The sequence below is a fragment of the Phocoena sinus genome, chromosome X, assembly GCF_008692025.1.
Source record: "Phocoena sinus isolate mPhoSin1 chromosome X, mPhoSin1.pri, whole genome shotgun sequence".
Classification (NCBI taxonomy): Eukaryota; Metazoa; Chordata; class Mammalia; order Artiodactyla; family Phocoenidae; genus Phocoena; species Phocoena sinus.
Window position 1 is genome coordinate 105285191 of NC_045784.1, and position 20046 is coordinate 105305236.

General features: G+C 40.7%; 1 protein-coding gene across 7 annotated transcripts in view; it reads left to right on the forward strand.

Annotated features, from left to right (window-relative positions):
• Positions 1–1655: 1655 nt before the first annotated feature.
• STAG2 (stromal antigen 2) overlaps positions 1656–20046 on the forward strand; it is a 117169-nt gene continuing 98778 nt past the window's right edge. Inside the window, exons 1-2 of one of the 7 annotated variants that reach the window (XM_032619197.1) lie at positions 1999–2486; positions 2775–2905. The gene's annotated coding sequence lies outside the window, so the exon portion shown is untranslated. Of the gene's footprint in view, positions 1923–1998; positions 2487–2694; positions 2906–20046 lie in introns of those variants that run through there. The other 6 variants (XM_032619200.1, XM_032619199.1, XM_032619201.1 and 3 more) reach the window with 6 other exon arrangements.

Below are 20046 nucleotides of genomic sequence, written 5' to 3' on the forward strand. Positions count from 1 at the left end.
CTCCTAAGACACAAGCGTGATAAGGATATAATTTAAGGATTGAAAATAATCATTATATTGCATTAGGAATGTTTTAGAAGCGATATCGGGTGAATTCTCCACGATTTACACGGGGCTTGCATTATTTCTCATTTGGAAAATTTGTCTTGTTATTAAATACATTTTTTTCTTCTAATTGAAATCTAATTTAATATTAAAAGAATAGCTTAACCCAAAATTAAAGAAAAAGAAACAGACAGCTCTTATTAACTAAACACTATTGTATAAATTTGTAACAGCAAGGGAAACACTGTAATAGGTCACTTCTCCCCGTCCTAGGAAAAGCGGCGCTTCGGAGGACAAGCCGTCCCCGAGTTGATCCTTTCCCCCCCCCGCCCCCCCGTACCCCCCCCCCCCCGTAGAGAGCTTTCGGCGGTCAAAGGTCCGGGACGCTGGATTCGAAACAAACAAAAAAATAAATAAAAAGGATAAAGACTTAAGAGTTTGGGGTCTAAGGAGCGATAGGGTATCCTTTCGCATTTCAAACATCTTGAGGGAGGGGTGAGGAGGCAGGGTAAGAAGGAACCAAAATTCTTAAGTCGCGAGGCCACCTCCACCCACGCTTCCAGGAAGACTGTGGATAAGCGGGGGAGGCGGGGAACACCGGGTAGATGCTCCTCGACTCCTTCTGCCCGATTCTCGATTTCCCTCCACTTCGCTCCGTCCTGTTCCTCACCTCCGCCCCAAGAGTGGAGAATAAACTGTTCCAGCGCCCGGCCTAGCCTAGTAGCCCAGTTCCCTAAGTCTCCTAGACCCTGGAGAGAGACAGACCACGTTTTCCGGGAGACGGGACTAGTATTATAAAGAAAAAAAAATTTTTTTTTTCTCCAGCGCCAGGTCTTCCCGGTAGAGAATCAGCTCGCTTTCTCTCCACACCCGAAGCAAAAAACAAGCAAAACAAAACAAAACAAAACAACTCAAAAAACAACCCCCCTAAATCACTTAGGATCAGGTGCCGGAGTCACGCGAGTTGAGTTCTTTCGGTGGGAAGGAGTAGGCAGTGCGGTGAAGCGAGGGTCCGGGATCTAGGGCCGAAGGCCCTCTCGCTGGGGCCTGTCACAGAAGTGGACGTCGGAGGGTGATGCCCGACTAGGCTGCCACCTCGGGCTGCGCGGGGGGCGGAGAGGCCTGGAGCACGAGTCCCCAGCGAGCCCAGTTTCCGATTTCCCACAGCACGGGGGCTCCTCCGGACATTCCTACCGCCCTCCCCTCGACCCCCCCCAATAAAGAAAGAGGAAACGCGGCGCGCCCGGCTGCGCGGCGGAAGCGCTGCTAAACGAATGAGTAAGTCAGGCGCGGGCACGCCACCTTGTTTACCCCACTCGGCGGCGCGCCCCTGCGGGCGCCTCGTTGGGAGGCGGCGTCGGAGACGCTGAACCCGGGAGGCAGTCGGCCCCGATTGGCTGGAGATTGGGAGGAGGATGCTGGGTGGGAGGGCAGGGAGCCAGGCGTTGCAGTGGCGACTCTTTGCCGCTAGATGACGCTCCCTCCCAACAGGAGCCGGACGCGGGTTCGCGGCCGACAGATGGCGCCTGCGCGTTCCATTCGCCTCCAAGTCGCCGAAGAGCGAACACCCCAAACAATCCCGAAGCGCCACCAAAAAAAAAAAAAAAAAAAAAAAAAAAAAAAAAAAAAAAAGAGAGAGAGAGAGAGAAAAAAAAAAAAACCCCGCCGGATCCGACCGCCACTTTCAAAACCCCCCACCGCTCTAGAACCGCGGGAGCTTCCGTCCCTGAGTAGAATTCGAGGGTGTAAAGAAGAGGAAGGGAAAAATATCTTGTACCAGCCCAGGGGTGAAGAAGCCCCCGGCCTGAGAAAGAAGGAAGGAGGAGTGGGGGAGGCGAACACTCTCGTTGCTGCCTCTGTATACGCTGAGGGGGGAGGTAAGTTATAAAATGGCGGAGGCGAAGCTTCTAGAAGTTTGGAGGGGCACCCGGAGGGCGCGGGGCCCACCGTGAGGCGCGTGTGGTTGAAACAGGGCGCGAGAGAGGAGTTGGGAGGGAAAGACACTGGGCACTCTTGCCGTTTAATTTCCTCTCTTCTTCCTTTGCCTCCAGCGGGGCCCGCCGTGGAGCGGGCGGTCAAGTGAAGGCGGGGAGAAGCCTCCACGTCCCCGCGTAACCCCCAGCCCTTCTTTCTCCCCTCTTCCCCCAAGTGGCTCCCTCAGCACTACCAAGAACTTCCAGCCCCCCTTCCTCCCTACCTCCTACTCCTAGAGTGGCTTTCTACCGCAGGACTCTTCTTTTCGACTACCCTCGCTGAAGGTTTTCTCTTCCTTCCCTCGCCCCACTCTCCCTCGGGGCCTCTACGGAGACCCCCCCCCATGGGTGGCCCAAAATGGAGAACGCGGAGCAGCGCAAGATGGAGGCTCTGCTTCTCGGTGTAGTGTTAGATTTAGGTGCCTTTTCTCCGGCAGGCTCTTAAGCCTGGGAGAGCCCGAACTGGAGGTGGGGTGGGGTGCGAGCCGTAGTGGGGAAGGCCGGGCGGCCGCGGTTGGGGTGGGGGAGAGCGCGGCATCGCGGCGAGGGGAAGGAAGAGAGCAAAATGGTGGTGCTGGGAACCTAGGGGGGAGGGGAGGCGAGGAGGCTCGCTTGTGTATATTTGGGCCTCGGACCGAGGGAGGCGAGGGAAAATCTACTCTGATCACACCCCTCCCTCGTGCCCCCTCCCTTCTCCCTTCCCCTCCTTCCTTTCCTCCCTCCCTCCTCTCCCTCCCTCTCTTCCTCCCTTCCTAGAGAGGGAACAACATTCATGTGACGGGCCCCTCTGCTTCTCCCCCGCCCCATCATCTCCAGCGCGTGGTGGGGGAACTGCCGGGGAAAGCGATTGGCATCGATCTCTCCATCCCTTCCGAGGCCCGACTTCGGTCAGTTTTCTTCGGGCAACAATTTTCTGAATTGGTTGGGGTCTGGCGGTGTTGGCCCCCGCGTGCAGACCTTGCCCCGAAGGGGGCCCTGCCTGCCTGGCATGGGAGGAGGGGGGAAGGGCGGGAGTGGAAGGCTGTTTGTTGGGGGGTTTTGGCGCCACTTTTGTTTTAGTTTTAGTGCTGCTTTTCGTTCCCACCCCCACCCGCACTGTCTTTCTCAAGGCACGAACTGAGCTGATCCTTGCCCCAGGTAGGCAGCTTCTGCTTTTTCCCTCCACACTTTTATTCTTGCTTGGGGTCGACTTTCTTTTTTCTTCTCTCACGTACCCGGTGATCTGTGGACGGCGATTTTAGGACGGAAAGGGTCGGATGGGCCATGGGAGAGAGAAGGTGTGGGAAACAGCATCAAGTAGTTCCGCAAAACTTTGAGCCCCGTTCTCATTTTCTTCTGGCCTACATTCGTAAACGTATTGTTGATTTCTGCCCTTTTTTTCCCCCGTCGCGAGAATGTCTTGTTTTGCCTTTAGTTTTTTTTATAAACCGCTGTACTTTCGACATTTAGTTTCCGCTCCCCCTTGGTGTATATGCCATTTTATTTTTAATCATGAACTGTAATGGGTTTTATCGTGTGATTTTTCGTGCTGCAGTGTTCAGCTTTAATTTTTAATATTGCATTAGTAGTTTCATCTGGTTTGTGAGACTTTCTCTTCCGTGGCCTAGAAATGTTTTATATGTTGTTGCCTACCGCCCCCCCCTTTCTCTTGGATGTAGTTTGTTAATTGAGGGTCATGGTATTTGATTAAATGGTTATTTACAGTTTACGTGATATATCTATTAGAAACTTTTGATGTGTAGGATTAGATTTAAGTAAACGAAGAGCTCGTGTTGGTTTGAAATGGTTCCTTAAAATGCGCGGGCCGCCCTCCCCCCCCCCCACCGTAGAGCCTCATCTTCTCACACTGGAGTGTAAATTCCATACCCCTTTTCTCCCACGGACCGCCGTATTTCACGGCAGCCACACCCTGTATTTGTCTCTGTGGATTGGGCTCATTATCAGCTTAATTTAGTGACTCTTAAACCACCATGATGGGACTTGCTTAACACGAAGCTTCTTTTCCTGTTTAGTCCTAGTGGTTAGTGTCGAAAGAGGAATAATCGAGGTTTCTTGATGAAACCTGGTGCGGTCCAACCTCTGCCTTTTTTCTGTTGTCTTTTTTCCTACTCCGGGCTGTTGGCGGTGTCAGCACCGCTGCTGGGGGCGGGGGTGGAGGGGAGAAAGAGTCGGGTTACCGAAGTGCGTCATTCCTGGCTCTAGCAGGGCCTGCTTGGGAGCTGCTGGTGTTTGTTACTGTCCTCGCAGCACTTTCCTGCCAACCTTCTCTCTCTGCGTATTGGTTAGGAGCAAAAGCAGGAGGCGGTCTCCTAATTCTATCTGTAGCCTAGCGCGTTGCGTTTAAGGGTATATGTGAACTTATTAAAAAAAATCGGCCTGGAAAGTGGATACATTTCTCTTTAATGACATACAATTCAGGTAGTTTAGATTTGATTTCATATATTTTCCAGTGAACGGTGGGGTAATTTTGAACATTTTAAACCACTTACGTTAAAATGCCTGTTTTTTTTCTACATTGATATCAATCTATAATTAGGAATCAGAAGGACCAGTTAAGGCATAAGTGTTCAGCGGTCTTTCAAGTGCTTGAACTGTAATTTTATGACACATTATGTTAAATAGTATTTTTTTTTAGTTTTGAGCCAAGGTGCTACGTGAATGCAAGCTAATTGTAAATGTTTAAGTTCATTTTCATCACATTCTTATTTACCCTTTTAGACGTAACTTTAAATATGTCCTTGGGATCTTATTGGCTTTATCAGATTCTTAAAGATGGGTATTTCCCTTTTTAAAAAAAAATCCGAGTTCTTAAAAAAAATTTACCACCTAACAAGTAATTGTATAGGGTGGCTGTACAGTTACATTGTTAGATTCTTGACTTCTTGCTAGTCTTTGATACTTTTTTATCTTTGGATTTTTCTCTGTACATACTGAGCACAGTGTCTTCCTTTTAATTCTTTTCTGAAGATAATTGGGGGAGAGGTGGGAGGTAGAGATGAAACAAAAGTGGCCTTGAGTTGATGATTGTAGCTGGGTGATGAGTACGGGAGAGCTCATTGTACTATTCTCTCTACTTTAGCGTGTACTTGAATGTTTCCATACTTAAACAGAAAAAATTTGGAAGAAAAAAATTCAGATTGTCTTGCAATTTTGGTGTAATGACTTAAGTTTGTATTTACATATTATTTGCCTGGGAAACTTGGCCTTGTGTATAAGTAATTACACAATGTCAGACTTACAAACTCAAAAAATATTTAAATTGAACCAGCATAGAATAAGCAAGATAAATGGTTATAAATTGGTTGAACTTTAAATGTTTGTAACTTAGTCTGAACGTGCTCTACTTTTAGTTTCTTTTTTAATCCTTTGAAAATAGGAAAATTCCATTAGCAAATTTTGTAAATTCTGCTTGGTGTCTATTTCATTAAGTTGGAGTTCCAGTGAGTCAGTATGAAAGGGATTTACTATTAATAGGAGGGGCTTTGGCAGTTGGAATAAATGACAGTGGAAGGGATTCGGGTGCCCTAGGGAGCATTCCTGGTAAGAAGATCGAGGTAGGAGTTGAATTCAGTTTCAGTATTTGGTGTTTAATGAATGGGTAGAGAAGAGGATTGGAAAAGAAATCTACTTACCTGTTCTTTCCCACTGTGAAATAACTATAGCATCCTAAGGGGTGGGGTGGTTTTTTAAAAAATTGATCTGAAAATGAATGTTTACATACAAAATGAGTTAAAGCTCCCCTCCCCCCACGTTTAACCATCTGATGCCATAAATAGTTAAAGGTTGATATGTAAAATATTTTAATGTTTTATATTAAGAACATCTGACCATTACCCATCAACAGTAAAGTAAAAATGCGTTGCCATTAAAACCTTCAGTCTCCTTAATTAGTGTATTTGTAAATTGCTCCTACAAAGAATTTGTAGATCATTTGAAGTTAAGTGCCTTATTTTCTGCAATTTTATGTTGTTCAGTGGCAGGTTTTTTCACCCTATAAGATGTATTTTTGAACATACGTCAAAGTTTTAAAGGGAACCGAAAATAATGGATATTTAACTTCTGTATTTGGCGAAGTGTGATCCCTAATCATTATTAAAGCAAAAATTCCACCCTAGGCTGGGGACAGACATTTCATAATTGTTAATATTAGTCTGTATATTTCGTATTCATCACTTTAGCTTTAGAAGGATGTTAAGAGAAGACAGATTATGTATTTTGAACTCATGCGAATAATCTTAAATGTTGAGGATTGTGACTTCAGATTTATTTTATTGTGAGGCAAGAGCTAAACTACTAAAGCAACAAACTATGAGTTTGGTAACTTTGAAGTCTATTTAGTTAGGTTTATTTTTTTTTTAAAGCCCAAGTACTCAAGATTTTAATGAAATTAAATTATACATTATTTTTTCATTGTTTTCTTTTTGAACCTTAATGACGGTGGTTTCCTGAGAACCTGTGAATTAAAATGGGTGGGTTGGGGTGGGGGACAGGCTCAGGCTCAAACTACCCTTTGGGAATATAGGGTTAGATGTGAATATACACCTTGGACAGTTTAGTAATGCTTAATACTCTTCATGTTTAACTGATGCCACCCACAATTATGTGTGGGAAGGGAGTAAACAGTGAATAGCGTATTCTTCTTTGGGTTCTTTATAATAGATGGAAGACTTCAGTTTTTGATGCTGCAAGTTAACTTTCGAGCTTACAATTTACATTAGATGGACGCAATGATCTATTACACCTCAGTGGGATAAGGTTCATATCTTTAATGTGACTTTTTTGTCTCACATGTTAAAAAAACACTGGTCTTGTGTTAGTACTTTGACTTCGCTATTAGATTATTCGAAGACTTGAACAAACAGTTTACTGTGTAGTGGAGCACTATCCTATACCTATTTTGGGAGTTGGGGAGCATAGCAAAGGCAAGGGATAGTCCCAGTTATCTATGGGTGTCAGTATATATTGAAACACCGTTAATTATCAGAGAGTAAAGAAGAAACTTTAAAGATACAGATTATTTTAAGAGTTCTTTACATGTAGTTTATTTGTGTAATTTCTATATTTGATACATATTTAGGACTTTTAATTTGTGGTTCAGTACTGCTCCTGTATAATAATTTTCTAATATCTCTGGATATCATGAGTGGTGGTTATTGCATGTTCTCTTTACCAAAGATACATGAGAAAACAAAATTGTCAGCTTGATATTTTTCAGTCTCCTGAGTTGCCTGCTTTGTATTTAATTTAACCAAATTTTATATTTTGTCAGTGTGAGTGGTGTTGCTTGGTGGAGTCTTAATTTTTGTATATGTGCATTTAAAAAAAAACTGCATCTCTTTAGCAGCTATGGTAATCTGCTACCTGAACTGTATTTTTTTTTCTGAACTGTATTTTTAATGTATGCTTGCTATAGTTCTATCTTTGCTACTAGCCAGAAGAAAACAAATCTTTACATATGGTTGGTCTAGTCTAGAGATTATTGAAATTGTTTTAAGCCCCATCCCCTCCTCCAAATGAGGGGAGGGTGAATAATGTTGATGATCTGTTCTTTTTTATTTTAATTGGAAAATACACGACTAGGCTTGATGAGACAAACTAGAGTGATTTCTGTAAACTCTGGATAATCTAATGTACACCTCAAAGGTAAAATTCCTTTATAAAAATATATTGTTCAATCTTTGCGATTGGCTCCCTACTGTATCCCTTTAAATTCTTCAGGAACACCCAAACACTGGTAAATATAAACAGCTTGTGATCGCAATAAATATATATATATATTGTTTAAATTCTGTTGAATGTTGTTAGGGGGAAAAAGCAGGTCCTATTTACACTTTTGCATGGATAACATTTGTTGTAATGGGATTTGACCTATAACTTGTTGAATCCTGAGATATTCTAAGAAACTCTTAATTTAGTTGCCATTTGAGTGACTTTTAAATGCCAATAACTGTACACTGTGTGTTTTAACATGTATTGTTTAAACTTCTCTGCTACCTTGCAAGATAGATGGTTGTCATTTTACAGATGGGGAAATTGAGGCTCTCAGAGAATAAATGACTTGTCACATGATAATAATTGACAGTCTGAATTCACACCCATATTAGTCTGGCCTCAAAACCTTTGTACTTTTTTGTTAAACTCAGTAGTTTCTCTTAACTGTGTTAGGTCTTGGGTTATCTATCACTGAAAGCATGTATCTTTTCAGTGTTACAAAATGAAGATTTTTTTCACGTATAGTACAGGGTTAATGCAGATTTTTAATGTAGGGTTAGATGAGTTGCTGCCTGATGAACGGTCTAATTGTGTTTTATACTAATAGTTGAAATAGTTGAAATAAATCTGAGCTTTAGGTTTGAGTATGCTCATTATACAAAAGTTTGTGGAATAATATATATATTTTTTTGTTTTAGATGGGATAATATGTTGAATTGTATTCTTAATTTTTGGGGGGGTCATACTATGGTAGATAGAGTGGTTTCACTGATTTTTTTTTCTTTTGTCATTTAAGCTCTATATAGAATGGAGCTAAATGTGTCTGAGAATAGTTCCCCAATCATTCAGCATGTTTATCGAGTGATTTGAAAAGAGAATTTAGGTGACTCTTACAATTCACTGCTCTGATTGGTTCTGTAGGGGTTTTTTTGTTATTTAATGGTACCTTAAAAATATTTTCTTCTAAGTGTTAGTACCTTATCTGTTTCTACTTTCTATTCTAGTTCATCTTTTCACTTAATTAAAATTTCTTGTTCTTATTTTTTATCAGGTAATAGTTAATATTGCTGCCCTGGATTATTTGGTTCATTAGTGATCAGAATCTTGGTCTCAGCTTTCTTTGCTTTTCCTCTTTCTCCTTCCTGCTTTTCATAAACTATAACTAGAACTTTTCTAATCTGAAGGAATGCTAGATATCGTGTAGCTGGCCCAAGATAAATTAGTGGAAATGGGGTAAAACCAAAAATATTAGTGCTTTTCACAGCCATGAGTCAAATTTATATATTTTATGTTAATCATTTCCTTAAGCTTTATTCTGTAGGAAATATTTTTTCCAGGTGATACTGTCTTCTACCCAGAGTCAATATTGAGTCTTTTCATCCATATTTTCCCCTTTGTAGTCCAAGAATACCACTGGTGTTCTACCACAGAATTATGCCCCAAGGCATCCATTGTATATAATAAACTAGTTTCTCTCCAGTGCATCTAGAAAGATACTAGCTATGTACGGTTCTTGGGAGAATTCAGGAAATTGTCACTCAAATCATTTTCTGAGTTCTGTGGTTAATAACATGAGGAACCCTGGTTGAGAAAGGTTGCTAGAATATTAAGGGACTTGGTTTGATGTCAAACAAGGTTTTACTTTTCATGGTTTCTTTCCTGTCAGTAACCCTAATATAGCCTCTACTTAAAACTTACGTTTGATAAAAAGTGAATGCAGTTGCTGATACTGCCATTTCTGTAGGATAAATTGGTCAGTGTTGATTTCAAGCAGTTAGTGCTACTTAGTTCTTTTAAATAATTGAATATTGAATGTGGGAAGTTAAATGCATAATTTCATTTGTAAAAAAGAATATTGTAGGAGCTCTGTTCATTATATTATTCAAAGCCTTTTATAAGAAGCCTTTGACAGTGACTAACATTAACAGTAGGTAACACTAACTGTACTCTTACTGTGTGCCGGACACTATTACAAATGCTTTATGTGTATTAGCTCACTTAGTCTTCATAACCCTCTGAATTAGGATGACCATATGATTTTTTGTTCAAACCAGGATACTGTTGAGAGTGAAAGGGGGCACTAAGTGGATGGCATACTAGGATAATAGTATAAACTAGGACTGTCCCAGAGTAACTAGGATGTATGATGACCCTAATTAACAACCCCCACCCCTTTTTTAGAAGAGAAAACCAAAGCATAGGAGGCCAAGTAACTTGCCCAGTTAGTAAGTGGTAGGAAGAGATTCGAAACCCCTGTGGAGATTTCTTTGGGCATGAACGTGATTTAAATTACTTTACACTGCCATATTCTTAGAGTTTGTTTTTACTCTTTGGAGTTTTTATTGGTATGGGGTCGACAGTAAAAGACAAGATACAGTGTTTTTAAAAACCCAGTAGAATTTCCAGTTGGCTTTTTTCAAGTGACTCTTAAGACTTACGTGATGATGTCTTAATGTTGAAAAGCAACTTCTCTGAGTGAGGTCCTCCTAAATAAAAACAGAAAACTCCATGATAACTACTTTTACTGTTTACATCTGTATTTGTTTTCCTTACATTGTTTAGACTCCCTTTATGGGTTTCTTAGGAGGAAATGTGAATTGTATGATATTTCATGGGGGCTCTTAGATGGAAAATTTCTTAGAAGAAAGCTGAAAGAGACACAGTTTTGTGACTAAGGAGAAGTAGTATTAGAAAAGAAAGAAAAAGGTCTAGTTTAGAGACTTATTTGAAGTTAAACTGATTCTGTACCATAATTTGAAAATTAAGTCTTTTGGAGATTGATGTGTCATTTCATAAAATTAATAGTTGTCTTTTATTTTTGGTGACTTTTGCAACTGCTTTGTATTCCCAGCCTGTTTGTGGTACACACCCCCCCCCCCCCCCAAATGATTCAAACATTTGGTGAAATGATTTCAGCATAATCACAGATTTTACTATTTTGTAAAATAAGATTTTTTTCCCTCTTTTTTCTTTTAGTGAGGGTGAGTAGTAGAGAGCTGATCTTAAGAGGACTTCATACTTAGCTATTCTAATATTTCATTGAGGAATTTGTTTTTTTTTCCACTAGCTAGTTCACTTTTATAAGTTTTGTTGGCATCACTATCTTATAAACAACTGAGAGGCTATTAAGTAGGTCTATTCAATTCTTAAAGTCATTTGTTTAGTTCATTAAAGCCATCGTGAATTTGGAAGGTGGGGACTGCATATCTGACCAGAGGAAGGAATTTGTGGGCCGCATAATGACTGGTAAACAAAAGGTTATTTTGTGGATTTGATTTATTACAGAAATTAATGCAGTTGGTTTTTTTAAAAAGCTGTTGCTGGGTTTTAATATGGGGCCCATGGATAGGGTGGAGGTGTGAGAACCCTGTGAAATTAATGTACAAAATGTATAACTGCATTTATTCAAGTTTTCAAAAGAGTTCATTCGTTTTTTCAGCTGGTACTTAAAGTGCCTTCAGGGATGGGATATACAGTGGTAAACTACATAGTCTCTGCCCTCAGTCAATGTTGTCAGTTGAGTTTTATCACCCCAAAAGGGTTAAAACTAACCCATTTTGGAAACATTATGTACTGGGATTACTGTATATTAAAGAATACTAAGCTAAAACCAATAGCCATCAATGCAGTTTTTTTATTATTTTTTATTTTTTTTTTGCGGTACGCGGGCCTCTCACTGTTGTGGCCTCTCCCGTTGCAGAGCACAGGCTCCGGACGCGCAGGCTCAGCGGCCATGGCTCACGGGCCCAGCCGCTCCGCGGCATGTGGGATCTTCCCGGACCGGGGCACGAACCTGCGTCCCCCGCATCAGCAGGCAGACTCTCAACCACTGCGCCACCAGGGAAGCCCAATGCAGTTTTGATAGTGTCCTTAATTTAAGATTAGTGACAAGTATTTAAAAATAAGGAGTACTCTGAAAAGCTTTGGGGAAAAATAACAATTAAGGACTGTTGATGTAGCATTGCAATGCTTCAGTTCAGTCTTCGGTGGTTGTTAATAAACTAAGTTAAAGAAGCCCATGATCATTCCCTGTAACCAGTTACTGTTATCCAAAGGTTGAGACCTTCTAAGTGATATTGTGCTTCTGTGTAAAAGAAAAAGAGGCAATCAACAATCACTCTGTTATATGGGACTCTTGTGTGTCTTTCTCTACCTCAAGTTGTAAATGCTTGCGTTTAAATAGGAACTTAAATTTATCCATGCTTGTGTTTTGCTTTTTGACTTTGGATTCTTTGTTGGAGTGTTAGCTTGAAATGTCTTTGTAGCAGTATATGATATTCATTAAATTCATTCTCTACATATATATGATGATGTAGGTTTGGTATATTTAAAGTAGTATTTCCATGTCAGGATTGGGATGTATGATACTGTCTTTTCTTGGGTTTCTAACGTTTTTCTCTTTTCAAAAGCAAGAATTTTTCCACACTCACCAATGTATCTCCTGCCTTGTAACTAATTTGCAAGCTTTATGGTGGTTAGAATGTTACTACAGAGAACACATTTAATATTCTCTTACTAAAAAAGGCCTTTTTTGTGATTTAAAGAAATAGTATTAAAGATAGTTGGGAACATGAACCTTTGAGAATTTCCCTTCTATGCTAAAGAAGTAGAGAAAATGTAGGAAATATTACCAAAGCCATAATATTTTTCCTTTGGGATATGTCCCTCCCTGTTTTCACCACTCATTCAGGCCAAAAGACATTCCTCAGACTTTATTCCTGGCAGGAGAATTGAGGAAGTGGTGGTAGCCATGGCTGGCAGGGAAGTAGAAGCTTGAAGGTATGTTTTTGAAAAGCAAATTTGTCAATGACAAATGGATTTTTCCAGTTTGAGTATATGTACTTTTTTGAGTTTTGGTTACATGTCAATGCATAAAGTGCTACTGTTCATTGAGGAATATTCAGTGGTTGCATTCATATTTGGGTGTTCTAAATGTACTTGAAAAATTTCAGAGGGATTATCTGGACAATACAGGATTATATTAGAAAAGATCGTTTAGTAGGGAATTAGTTCCTAAACCTTTGAAGTTAGACTGAAACAGTTATCCAGGTTGCTGCAGAAAAATAGCAAACCTAACATGAGAGATAATTATTTGTGTGTATAAATATGTAATGTTTATATGTACAATATTGGTGAATATCCAAACTTATGTCTTATAACTAGTTTACCTTTTTCAGACAAGGGATTACGTTTTTATCTGATTTTGAATTCTTGTCTCATTGTGTAATATGTATCATGCAGATTCTGAAATGGTAATTAAAACCTTAGGTTTTCTAGGAAAGTAACCCTACATTATAATTACATTATTAATATCTCATCTTCAAGACCTGTATGTTGGAAGAGAAGTAGTCAGTTAGTTTCCTCTAGTTGGCTTTGCATTAATGATAAACTTTGTGTATCTACAGGATATCATTTATAGGATCTACTACACAGCAAGGCTCCCTAACATTTAATTTTTATTTCTTAAAACAACCATGTGAGGTAATTGGTGGTATTTTCATTTACTGAGGTTCAAAATAGTTAAGTGACTTGCTCAAGTTCACTCAGCTAGTTAGTGGCAGAGCCTACTTTTGAATCCAGTTCTGCCTAATTCCAGCACACTTCTTTACACAGTGATACATTGCCTTCCAGTGGGATATTTATAGACTTGTGTAGTGATAACTTTTGGCCGGGGTGGGGGGGGAAGAGTAAGAGGGGGCAAGCATCCTAACTTGATGAGACTGAGGAAGTTAGACTTCTCAAAGTAGAAAACTTTTGGAAATTAGGTAGGGGAAAGGCTTATTTTCTACCAAGAGCTGATAGGGAATAAATTATTCTCAGTCTGAAGTTAGATGTCATATGTTTCGTATTTTATAATAAGCATCAAATAACACCTAGAAGAGGGTTGGGTGGGGGAGATGATAAAGTTTGTTACATTGAATTTGTTTTAATCCCCAGTAAAGTGACATCTGAATTAATTTTAAGGAATTAAACTTCTTATAAAATAAACTATGGGGCTTCCCTGGTGGCGCAGTGGTTGAGGGTCCGCCTGCCGATGCAGGGGACACGGGTTCGTGCCCCGGTCCGGGGGGATCCCGCGTGCCGCGGAGCGGCTGGGCCCGTGGGCCATGGCCGCTGAGCCTGCGCGTCCGGAGCCTGTGCTCCGCAGCGGGAGAGGCCACAGCGGTGAGAGGCCCGCGTACCGCAAAAAAAAAAAAAAAAAAAAAAAAAAACTATGAAACAAAATGTTATCCAAAGCATTGTTGGCATATGTCTCACTAGTAGTGTTCCTACTAAAGGACAGTAATACTAATGGGAGCAAAATCTGATCAGGTAAATTGGTCTAAATCCAGATAACATCATGATGCTACTTTTATGTTCTTCTGTTCTGTTTTGATTTTCATTTTTCTCCAGCACCTTTTTCTGTTGCTTTTCCATCTCCACTATCTGTACAATTTCTAAAATTCTCCATGGAAAGTAGAACTGTTTTGATGATGATTTCCTTTTTTTTACTTTTATACTTTTACTAATAATACTATATAACTCCATATGCTAGGCACTGAAATAGAAGTGATTTCAAAAATAAACCCATTTTATCCTCCCAGCAACTCTGAGGTAGGTACTGCTATTGTTTTCTGTTTACAGGTGAGGAAACAGGTGCAAAACAAAAAGGTAAAATTGCACAAGGACACATACCTAGGAAAGCGGTGGAGACTTGATGTGAACCCAGGCAATCTGATTAGTGTCCCATGTTCTTAGCACTACAGTACCATACTGCTGATTGTTGACATTAATATGAATGGTTTCCTCATCTTGGCAGTGTATTTATTTTAAGTCTTCTCTTTAATCATGAAGTATGTTTGCTCATCCTAATAGGAATTTTAGAGGTCAGCAGAGGATTGGGAAATTTTCTGATCCTCAGGTTTCCTAGCTATAAAATGGGTAATCCTGCATGCCTTATGTTATTATGGGGATTAGATAACAATACTTTTCTGAGTGTTTTCTGTATGCCAGACAATATGCCTAGGGTTTTGCTGGCATGATAGACCCCCAGATAACTGTAATATTTTCATTTATTGAGTACATTCTGTATGTCAGATATTTGATGTAATATACTACTTTTACATCTTACATTGTATAGGGGATATTGTATTCATTTTACAGAAAACTGAGGCCTAAAGAAATTTAGTAATTTGCCCAAATATGTTCTCACCTCTCGGCAGTTGTATTTACTGTTCCCTCTGTCTGGTGCGGTTGCTCATTTCTTCAGGACATTTTGCTCACTCAAGTAATTAGCCTTTCAGTGAAGTATTCCTTGGCCATATCATGTAAAATATCTTTTGCTCCCAACACTTCCTTTTCTCCTTACTGTATTTCTCTGCATGGCTCTTTTCATTATCAAACATAGTTTTATGTGGGTTATCTCTTTCCCCACCTTAGAATGTAAACTCATTGAGGGCAAGAATATTTGTCTTGTTCATTGCCTTAACCCTAGCACCTAGAACAGTGGTTGGGACATAGTAGGTTGTATAATATTTGTTGAGTGGATGCATTATGTGGTATCCCGAGACTCACTAGGCTTACTTGCAAGCTGATCCTGAATTAGACTGATTTAATCTTAATGGACCAAGATGGGCATTTTCCGAAACAGAGTTGTGATGAGGATTGTGCTTGGGGCTGTTTGGGGTGGGAGTGGGGAGGCAGTGCAGTCTCATGTTGTAGTTTTTAGAAGTCTGTTCTCATGAATTGCCTTGAATTCCGGAGGAGTATGTGCCCTCAGGTCAGCTTCTAGGTTCTGTGAAGCCTTTTATCTCTTAGTAGAGGTTTGCTTTCCAGCTTCTTACTGTCTTAACTTTCAACCCCTCATTTTGCCTAAAGATTTGTTCATTGACCATTTATAGTGTATTTGTGATGTGCGCAGTGTGGAGCTGTGAAGCAGGGAGTTGGCTTCATACAGGAAGATTCCTAGCTTTGCCATGATATGTACATAAACATGTATGTATGGTAAAAAAAAAGAAAACTGCCATGTACTGAAACTTTAAATAATTGTTTTAGTTTTAATATTTTGATAGCACATAAAATCATTATTTTCTCATGTCTTGGAATTCATACCTCTTTCTTTCTGCTTCTCATAAAATTTGTTGCAATAATGTATGTAGTTGGAACATGGTAGTGATAATACTGAACCATGCTCTTGCACTTAAATGGTAGCTGATTTTTGAGAGAAAGACAAAATTGTATTTTTAGATATTTCAATCTTAAGCTGATATTAGCGCAACTGGAGTTCAGCAGATATAAGAGTAGGAGATAGACCTTAGGGATCCCTGTGCATACTGTGCATTGGTCTTTAGAGGGGAGAAGTTATAAATAAAGAGGAGTAGAAGGCCAGGAGTGAAAACCTTATTATTAACTGGGTAGGAGGAAGAAGTAGGAACATTGATAGACTGGTCAGGGATATAGGAGAAAATCTAGGAAAATGTAGCATAAAATCCATAAGCATCTAAAATTTGAAAAGAATCCAGATGGCATGTTCTCCCATCTGTGAGATGATTTTAAATTGTATACAGTATAAAAACTGTTGTTTCAATTATGTCAAGATGAAATCATCTTTAAAGCTGATATAATCAATGGTTATCTTTATGTAGATTGTTTTCTTTGTGGCATCTCTTGGGAGTTGGGTTCTTCTTCCACCCTGGGTCCCAGGTTACCAGACTAAGCTGGGAAGTGGTCTGGGACAAGAAGGGAGGGCATATCTGGCTTATTGCATTCTGAAAAGTCAATGAAAATTTTACTGGAATTACTTTGTATGGAGCTGTGGATAATCAAAGAATTGATTGTACTTAAATATGAGTGGTATTAGATAATATACTGCAATTTGATGTCCTCTTCAAAATAGCTGTGAAAATTATGGTTGGATTTGCTGGAGTCTATTTTGAAAAGGAAAACCTTTTCTTTTTTTCCTCTGTTCTTTTATATGAGATAAGTGTGTAGGCAACCACTTCACTTTTCTTCAAATTTTGTGGAAAAACTATCTTGGGTAGAAATAATGCCAGACGTGACTATCTTACAAAATTTTCTCACTTTTCTGCTTCTTGGGATAATATTTCAAAGGGAAATTATTGTTATCAGTCTAAAAAATTACTTATAATTCTACTTGCTTCAATCCAAAACAATTTTTTTTTCAAAACTATTTATTTTTAAAAATTTTGGTAAAATATAAAATTTTACCATTTTAAGTATACAGTTTAATGGCATTAGTTACATTCACATAGTGGTCCAAACATCACCACCATCTATCCCCAGAACTTTTTCACCATTCCATAATAAAACTCTACCCATTAAACAGTTCCCTATCTCCCCTCTGCCCTCAAACAGTTCCTGGTAACCAGCGTTCTGCTTCGTGTTCCTATGTATTTGACTAGGTACCTCAGGTAGGAGGAAGCATAGAGATATTTATCCTTTTGTGACTGGCTTATTTTACTTAGCACATTTTCAGGGTTCATCCTTGTTGTAGCATGTGTCAGAATTTTCTTCCCTTTTAAGGATATATAATATTCCATTTCTGTATATACCACATTTTGTTCATTCATCCGTGATGGACACTTGGATTGCTTCCACCTTTTGGCTGTTGTGAATAATGCTGCCATGGACATGGTATACAAATATCTGTTTGAGTCTCTAGTTTCAGTTCTTCTGTGTGTATACCGAGAAGTAGAATTGCTCCACAAATATTTGAGTGTCTATAAGTGGCAGGCACTGTGCTAAGCACTGGGGATATCAGTGAACAAGGCAGGCCTGGTTCCTGTCCTTAGAATTTACAGTCTAGTAGGGAAAAAAGATATTAAATAAGCAGTTACAATTAAGTATGGTAAGTGTTACAAAAGGGCAAGTACAGAGTGCCATGTGTATATTTTATATGGTCGTAATAATGTATATATTGTTAAAGTAAAAAGAATACAAAACATCAAATGCTTTTTCATATTCTGATATCCCCTGCAGCACTTCACTCGCCAACCTACCACCACATGGAAACTTTTTTGTCCCCCCCCCCCCACATTTAAAAATTTAATGCATCTGGAATATATTTTTGACTCTGATGTGACGTAGGGCTATTGTGCTGTTGTGGTTTATAAGCAGTATATATTTGGTCTTCTCTATTTCTGGCACAGAGCTCCCCAAACCCTTCGAATTTCCTCAGTGTTCAGAGTGATAGAGGTATCTTTTGTTATATCAATAAGGTGACTTTTAGAAAGCACCTTAGGGTGGGGACTGGTTGGTTGCTAGTGAAGCCAGCTGTGGTTAGAGGGTTAGAACTTTCAGTCCCCACCCCACCCTCACTTCTGGGGGCATGGAATGCAATCACCAGTGGCCAATGATTTAATCAATCCCGAAGCCTCCATAAAAACCCTACAGGAAAGGGTTCAGAGAGCTTCTGGTTTGGTGAACTTATGGAAATTTGGGGAGAATGGCGAGCTCCAAGAGGGCTTGGAAGCTTTCTCGCCTTTTCCCGGTACCTTGCCCTGTATCTCTTTCATCTGGCTGTTCCTGAGTTCCTTTTACAATAAACTGGTGATCTACTAAGTAAAATGTTTCTGAGTTTTGTGAGCCACTACAGCAAATTAATTGAACCCAAGGAGGGGTTCTTAGTGTCAAAAAAAATGCACAACCTGAAAGTTGAGAATTATGTTTTATTTGGAGGAATTTCTGAGGACTTCAACCCGCCAGACAGCCTCTGAGATAGCTCTGAGGGACTGCTCCAAAGAGGTAAGGGAGGGGCCAGGATAAATAGGAGTTTTGCAACAGAAAACAGGTAGTTAGAACATCAAAAGATTACTGTTAAAGAAAACCAGACATTTCAAGTTAATGAATTTAGCACTTTTCTTGTATGGGAAGATGCAAGAGTCTGGGCTCATTGAAGTCATTCCTTTGATAGACACCTTAACTATCTAGGGCCAGTATCCTGTTCTTTCCTGTCCTCAGTCCCCTCAGGGTGCACCGTTGAGGGGTGGCTGCTGTGGCTAAGGGTTTGCCAGCGGGAAGCCCCTTTGTCTCCATCCTGAGTTCCCTCAGGGCTCACCATCGGGGCAGCAGGTAGTGGCTGATGGCTTGATGGCCATAGATAGCATCCTTTGTTTGCTGATATGGCAGCAACGTTTTTCATTCGCATTAAGAACCTCTAATTTATAGCCAGTTGGTCAGAAGTACCGGTAACAACCTGGACTTGCGACTGCCCTCTGAAGTGGGGTTGGGCTGGGGCAGTCCTGTAGGACTGAACCCTTAAACCTGTGGAATCTGATGCAGTCTCTGGGTAGACAGTGTCAGAACTGAGGTGAATTGTAGAACTCCCAGCTGATGTCTGGAGAATTACTTGGTGCTGTATGAGATATCCCCACCCCCTCACCCCTGCCCGCAACACAACATTGGAATTTGGTCTCAGAACCAGTTTAGCTCTACACATTTTTGTCTTTTTGTGTGTGTGCCATACCATCAACTACCTAATTATTTTCCTTGCTGTACATTTGTCTCTTTCCTCCTCTGTTTGAGAAGGCACAGCTTCTATGAGTAACTTTGTCTTTTCCCCTTATCTAGTTATGTCCAGCAGTGGGATCATGCTGTCATTGAGTATGAACTTTTTGAAGCTCCTTGTAACTGAAGGTGTGTTGTTTTCCAGTAGGGTCGTACCTACCTTACAGTCCCACCGTTGCTGTCGTGTATGGTAACCACATTATCCCTGCTTTGGAGATGTTATTTTTATTTTATTTTATTTTTTTTTGCGGTACGCGGGCCTCTCACTGTGTGGCCTCTCCCCTTGCAGAGCACAGGCTCTGGACGCGCAGGCTCAGTGGCCATGGCTCACGGGCCCAGCCGCTCCATGGCATGTGGGATCTTCCCGGACTGGGGCACGAACCCGTGTCCCCTGCATTGGCAGGCGGACTCTCAACCACTGACTGCACCACCAGGGAAGTCCTGGAGATGTTATTTTAAGCAGTTTCGCTAGTGGTATCTCAGATTCCTTTAATTTGCATTTCTTTGATTAATAGCTAGAATGAACATTTCCCCTTATTATTTATTTATTTATTTATTTTTTTGCTGTACGCGGGCCTCTCACTGTGTGGCCTCTCCCCTTGCAGAGCACAGGCTCTGGACACGCAGGCTCAGCGGCCATGGCTCACGGGCCCAGCTGCTCCGCGGCATGTGGGATCTTCCCGGAGCGGGGCACGAACCCGTGTCCCCTGCATTGGCAGGCGGACTCTCAACCACTGCGCCACCAGGGAAGCCCTTCCCCTTATTTTTGAGCAAGGTATTTTGAATGTGACAGCCAACACTTAAGTTTAAC